The sequence below is a fragment of the Pinus tabuliformis genome, chromosome 4_1 (genome assembly GCF_031772625.1).
Source record: "Pinus tabuliformis cultivar Carrire ecotype Pingquan chromosome 4_1, CPIR1, whole genome shotgun sequence".
Taxonomy (NCBI): domain Eukaryota; kingdom Viridiplantae; phylum Streptophyta; class Pinopsida; order Pinales; family Pinaceae; genus Pinus; species Pinus tabuliformis.
Window position 1 is genome coordinate 373,345,013 of NC_142303.1, and position 7,678 is coordinate 373,352,690.

The following is a 7,678-nucleotide window of genomic DNA, read 5'->3' on the forward strand; positions in this document are numbered from 1 at the left end:
ATTTTTGCAGGTATTATATATTCATCAAGAGAAGAATAAATGCATAATCTAATGTTCTGAAGAGTGAGAAAGGGTAGCATGACAAGAGAAGCAATCAAGGTGCAGAACAATAGCAAGAAGTTCACCATATTAAGTCTTCAAGTGGGAAGCACTGCATACAATCATTGTAAAAGTATCATTGTACAGAGTCATTGTAAAAGAATCATTGTAAAATTTGTACAAGTTTCTATCTGCCAGGATTTGAAGAGGTAGCATCGGGAGGTCTAGGATCATCATTAGGTGGTTGTTTCATAGTTAGGGTTATGGTCTAGTGTGTCTTCTTCTACATCATTCTATATCATTGTAAAGTGGACCATTTTTCCCTAGTACAGGAGTCCATTCTTCTTTTATTCTTCTATAGGGTGGTAGGGTGGTGCTAGGTTGGTGCATGAAGTCACCAACAAGTTCAAGCCTGTGAAAACTTCAGGGTGGTAGGGTGATGCTAGGGTGAGTGGTAGCTCATTGGGTGTTGGGGCATCCGTTCAGTTGACTATTGAAGAATCTCGGGCGTTGGAGTGCCCATCCAGTGGGAATTGGAGAAGAATGCTTTTCTAGAATTCTAGGAAGTTGTTGATTTCATTTCAGTTGGGGTTGAAGATTAAAGAATTTATTAGAAAAGTGTTTGGTGGTTTTTTACTTGGAGGGGGTTTTCCACCTAAAATATTTGTGCCTCCTCGGTTCTTTTATTTACTTTTATTATTGCATAAACATTAATGATAATTGAAGATTAACTAATGCTCTGAAAAGATTTAAAAGTGCTAATTGCTAAGGAATATTGATTCACCCCTCCCTCTCAGTATTTTCCAACAGGTATTTTGTATTGATGTGCTTCATTCGATCATGGAACTTTGGGTTCTTGGCCAACTTTATTGCAAAGGTGTTGTCAATCATGACAGGAGTCGAATGTACTTGTTTTACCTGCAAATCTTCCAATATTTTCCTGAGCCACACAATTTCTTTTGTTGCCTTAGCTACTGCACATATTTTGTCTCTACTGTGGAATTTGCTAGAACTGATTGTTTGTGTGATCTCCAGGAGATAACTCCTTATCCAAGACTCATAGCATAACCAGAAGTAGATACCCCAGTTTCTTTGTCTCCATCGAAGTCCGAATCAGAGTATCCAATCAAGATGAAGTTGCCCACCTGTGTATACTTGAGTTCAAAGTCTTGAGTTCCTTTCAAGTACTTTAGAAATATTTTTGCAGCAGACCAATGTCCCTCACAAGGCTTTTGCATAAACCTAGAGAGGATTCCAACAACAAACGAAATGTCTGGTCTGGTAGAAGTCAGGTATTTGAGACTTCCTACAAGTTGTCTATACTTTGTTGCATCCTCAAATTCTTTTCCTTCAATGGATGTGAGATTTAAGTTTTATTCCATTAGATTAGTTAGAGGATTGCATTCAACCATGCCAAACCTATTCAAAAGATCTCCAATGTACTTCTTTTGAGGAAGGAATATAGACTTCTGATGTTGAGTTACTTCAATACCAAGATAGTAATGAACATAGCCCAAATTAGTCATTTGAGAACCTTTCCTCAATTCCTTCTTTATGGATGCAAAGTAGATATCATTTTTCCCTGTCATCAAAAGATCATCTACATATACCACAAGATATACAACTATTTTTCCAACTTTCTTGACAAACAAAGTTGCATAATCAAGATAATAATGTTTGAAATTGATTTTCAAAAGATGCTCAATTAATTTTTCATACCAGGCTCGCGGTGCTTGCTTGAGGACATACAAGGATTTCACAAGTTTTCATAGTTTATGTTCATGTCCTTTCACAGCAAATCCTTCAGGATGGGACATAAAAACATTCTCTTTTAGATCTCCATTCAAGAAAGAAGTTTTTACATCTATTTGATGGACTTTCCAACTATTTTGAGCTGCTAGGGAAAAGAGTGTCCAGATGGTAGCTGATTTTGTTGTGGGGGCAAAAGTATCCTCATAATTGACCCCTTCCTTCTATTCAAAACCTTTGCCACAAGCTTGGCTTTGTGCTTTTCAAGCGAGCCATGATCTTTATACTTGTTCTTGTAGACCCACTTGTAGCCAATTAGTTTGGTTCCAAATGGAGGATCAACCAGCTTCCAAGTGCCATTATTTATCAAGGCATCATACTCCTTTTGCATCAATTTTTTCCATTCATCATGAGAAGTGGCTTCTCTGAAGGATTTTGGTTCAAAATTTGTAGGCAAATTCAATTCACAATCATAAGAAACATCCATATCAACAACTGAATCAGAGTCATCTACATCACCTCCATTTTTCCGGGTTGAATTTCTTGTTCTTGTCTTTCCAACCACATCAAGATGAACACTTTCAAGTGTCTTTGTTAGCCACTTTGGGGGACCTTTATGAGATGGTCTAGGTTGCTCAGTTGATTGAGTTGGGACTGAACCAAGATTGAGTCTCCCAATTCTATCAATCACATCACTCAAAGTATCATCAGTGGTTGGAGTTTCATGTGGGGGAGAGAGTGCTTCAGAAGAAGATTCCACAAATTGATCCAGTATAGGAATTCCCCCTTCAAGATGTGAAATGTGATTATCAAATTCTTGAAATGATTTTGCATTTGCAAATCTATCCAAGCGATCAAGTTGCTTCTCAACAACATTGTCAACTTTGGAAGATTCAAGAAAGATTACATCTATAGATACAACAAAAATTGTATTAACTTCATCATAGAGGTGGTATTATTTGGAGTTGTTTGAATACCCCAAGAAGATACACTTATGACTCCTTGCACCAAGTTTGTTTCTATGTACCTTTGGTATCAAGGCATAACAGGTGGAACCAAAGACCCTTAGATGCTTTACCGAAGGAATGTTCCCATACCACATTTCATAAGGAGTCTTATTTATAATGGCATTAGATGGGCATCTATTCTTTACATATACAACACATAGAACTACATTAGCCCAAGACATCAATTTTACATTCTTGAAAAACATCATGGATTGCACCATATTTAAGATTGTCCTATTCATTCTTTCAGCTACTTCATTCTATTGGGGATTATAAGGCACAATTGTTTGATGTTTGATCCTATGTTGGCGAAGATAGTATTCAAATTCATTTGAAGTGTATTCTTTTCCATTATCAGCATGAATAGAACCAATATGAGATTATGCATCATTTTCAATCCATGTATGAAAGTTCTTGAATGTTTCAAAAGAATCAGATTTGTTCTTCCATAAATAAACTCGACCAATTCTGGTGTAGTCATCAATAAATGTCATCATATATTTATTTCCATTTGTAGAAGAAACATGCATTGGACCACATAAATCTGAATGAATTAGTTCAAGTTTTCTATGTGCTCTGGAATGTGAATCATGAAAGGACTGTTTTCTATGCTTTCCTAGAATGCAAACATGACATTGCTTAAGTTTCCTAGGAATTGTAGGCAAACCAATAACACCAATTTTCTTCAACAAGCGAAGGTTGTCATAGTTCAAGTGTCCAAATCTAGCATGCCATAATAAACTTTATGGAAATGTACCTTCATCATAATGAGAATTGTAAGATAAATTTTGTGCACGAACATAGGTACATTGCAGCTTGAGAATCCTTTCTTCTTCTATCCCCATCATGATAAGTGAGTGATCTGATGCTTTTCTCACCTCAACCTTGCCATCAAACATATGAATGGAGTGTCCTTGCTGGTGGATGTGGACCAAGGACAAAAAATTTCTCCTCAGCCGTGGGAGATATAAAACATCATGCAGAATAAAGTCTAGAAGACTAGGAAATTTAAGCTTGATTGTGTCAAGCCCTGATGGCTTGAGTTTTGATTTGTCTACAAAGTATACTTCTCGATCAAAATTATCAGTAAATTCTTCAAAAAAATCTCTTCTAAAATTCATGTGGCAAGTTTCTCTTGAATCAAGCAACTAATCATTTTTCCAAGAAGCAATTGAAGCATTAAATAAGTCTTCATTTACTTCAATATTACAATGTGCCACAACATAGTGAATGGATTCAAGTGCTTTACCTTTCTCTTTGTCATTAGTTTTACCTTTAGGTTGATTTATTTCATGCTCAATTCTATCCCAAGGAAACTTGCTTGTGGATGCATCATGTGATCCATCTCCATTGCAACGTATGTAATGTAAATCTGACTTTTCTCCTTGAGAGTGTTTGCCCCCCCTACCTCTGAAATTTCTTCTTCCTCTTCCTCTTCGACCACCTCTTCCTTTGGAAGAATCTTGAGCAAGATTCTTTCTCTATGTGCAAAACACACAACCTATTTAGAAGACTGATGAGTTGTCTTATTCCCAAAAGATTTCTCTCTCTCAGCAAATTTATTTAGAAGGGAGTCAAAGGTAATTTCTTTGAGGTTTCCATTTTCTTGCAATGACTCAAGATAATTTGAGTGAGTGGGATAAAGTGCCTTGACAAAGGATATAAGAGAATTGTCCACTTCAACATTAGTGACTTTGATATCATGCATAATAGATTTTACTTCTAATGCAAGAGCAAGAGGATCATCATTTTGTAATTCAAGGCTGAACAATTTAATCATGAGTTGAACAACTTCAAGTGGAGAGTGTGAGTCATAAAGTTCCTTCATTTTTTTAAGGCTTCGAAAGCATTTTGAAAATGGAGAAATATGGCGACTCACCTCTTCATTTATAGATGTTGCAATCAAGGCATAGGCCTTTCTGTTCTTATTTTCCCAAATGGCGAATTCCTTGTCTGAGGTAGGCTTTTCTATTTCTTCGTCTCCTTCTCCAACACACACTCCTTTCCACAACTCATTAAAAATGAGAGTGTGTTTGACCTTCTACAACCTTTCAGGATATTTCTCCTTGCCAGTGAGAACCAATCCCACAATAGATATCAATGAACGCATTTTAAAATCTATGTACTATAAAAAAATTGCACTTCTGGTGGCAAAAAATATGCACTTCTGGTAGCAGACTTTGTTTAAATTTGGAAAAAATAATAATGAGGAATATATCAGAGTTATTACTAGGGGAGGTGTTGTACAGGGAAGGAGTTATGTAAGGGAGGTATTAATTGGATAGTATGATGGAAAAAAAAGGGCCAACTGTGGACCAGTGGTATTAGAGGCCGACTATCAAGCGGTTAACTCCCTTACATAACTATGTAATTCCACAGGAAGAAGTGGCAACAAAACCGTGCATACACAAAAATTGTCGCAGATTTACCAACGAAACAACGCATACCCAAAACCAAACAACATTAAATGTATTGACAGCTGTTAAATGTATGGACAACGTTAATATATGTTGGAAATTAGGCATCATAAATATATTGGGGGAGGTTGTGTAGTGGAATGTTCAACTGGAGGATGGGGAAACAGAGAGCCATGGAGGGTGGTTTTGTAGCGCTGGATTTATATGAACTAGAGGGCGTATAGACTTTTCATCTGTGCCTTCGGGATCACCTGGTCATTCTGGGGGAGCTTTTTACTGTCCTCCGTTGCGTCCAGAGCACGTGCTAGCAGGGTTTTGACTCTCCAACTCTCCGCTTGAGTACGCACAAACTGAGTTGCGCGCTTAGTGACTGTGCCAGGATCTTGAAGCCAGTCGACTTCCTGCGCTATATCCTTCTCCGAACGCTTTCGTTCTTCTTCTTTCACCGAGGCCTCCAATTCAGACAGCTTGCGTTTGTTCTTCTCTGCTGTCCTGGTTTCATACATCTCCCTTGTTGTTTGGAGTTCCATGTTCGCCTTAACACTACGGCAGCCATCACCTTCCATGCTTATCCTAACACTTGCAGCGTAAGACCTGGTGCTGAGAGTCGAAAAAGGATGAGCCGGAGCGATGCAATGCAAAATTTTGTTCCTGGCTATGCCTCCAATCACTGCTAAATAGTGGATTTGGAGGATATTGCTCATGACCACCCGAATTGCCCGAAACAACGTGGATGTACTGACATGATTGTTGCTGCTTTGAAATGTGTTTTCCGAGTGGTGTATCCAACCTTTCACATTAATGTTGCCTCCTCCTTCTCTAATCAGAGAATGCCATGTGTCCTCCAACTTGTTGTGGTGACGGCGGTGATCGTTGCGGCCCATCATATTAGATTTGTTTCCTTTATTCCCCTTCTGTTGCCATAATCCCACCGGAATTACCTGTCCTTTTGTTCTCTGCCAACTTTTAATGTTCGTGCCCACTTCTTTGTTCTTCATCATGAAGAGAAACCCGGTGTCAGAACGCCTTCCGGTTAAGCCCGGTTGGCATTATCCTTGTCTTGTTCGGCCAGCTGGATGCACTTCCTTTTCAAGTCTGGGAAGTTCACCTGCTGCCAACAGCTGTCCCATTCCCTATTTTGATTATCGATGCCATGGTTTGCTAGGTGGTCCGCAATCGCATTTGCTTTGCGCCTCACCGCCTGGAAGACTAACCCTCTCATACCGCTGATCAGCTCAGCTATGTTTTCCGTCACCTTTGCTAATCTCCAATGCTTCGTGGCTTTGCTTGCTTTGGTTCCGCCATAGATTCTCTTAGCCACAGATATTACCAGGGCTGAGTCACCTTCAACCACCGCTGTATAATTCTGCATGTCTCTTAGAATCCGTAGTCCCTGTTCTAAAGCTGCAAACTCCATTTCATTGTTCGTCCCCTCTCCCAGTGCTTTGCAGTAAATATGAAGAATGTCTCCTTTATGGTCTCTTATGATTCCTCCAATGCCCGCCATCCCAGGGTTTCCTCTGGATGCGCCATCAAAATTCAACTTCAGCCAGCCCACCGGCGGGTAAATCCAACTGCTGGACTCGGATTGCGGGCTTTGCTGGCTCCTCGACGTAGCCATGCTCTGGTTGGTGTGCAGCTGGAAGAGTTTTAGAATCCGTAAGTCACTAGATGACGGCTTCTCATTAGTTTCCTCTTTTACTTTTACTTGAATTAACTGTTTAATATTTCTTATGAGAGTGTCTATGGCATGCTCTGTGTTTCTGTATTCATCTTGGAATATTCTCCTGTTACGCTCCTTCCAAATGGTCCATGTTAAAAACCCGGGCAGAACTTTCCAAATGTTGTTGACTCTGTAGTTTTTTGAGAAGTTTTTCTGCCAATTTTGTATAGTATCCTGAATGGACTCCCTATTTCTATTAGAGTTTAGCATTGCACCCTACGCCCAATTCCATATGTGGCTAGCCCAGTCACAGGAATTAAATAAATGATTCATTGTTTCTTCCTCTACCATGCACATTGGGCATCTGGACGGCCCATGAAAGCCTTTGCTGCGTAGATTTTCCCAAGTCAAGGTTTTTTTCCTCATTAAAAGCCAGAGGAAAGTTTTTATTTTTGGCCAAAACAGGCCATCCCACACATTATGACTCCAGGGTGAAACTTCCCTTTGCTCTGTAATTTCTATTAGTTCCCTGGCTTCCTTGAGTGAGAAATTCCCATTACCCTTCATTCCCCATCTGAGCTGGTCCTGTTCATCCGTCTTCCTTATTTTCCTTTTGAGTAATTGGTCAGTTAAATGCTTTGAACTGTCATCCTCCCCATTGTTGTTATCCAAGTCAAATTTTATCCATTCTCTCCAGAGGGGATCCCTGTTATTCCAGTACCAGTATTGGTTAACTCTGTAACGACCTTCATGTTGACATTTCTGCTTGAGCTGATTGAGTTCGGGCTTTTCCAGTTTTGGGA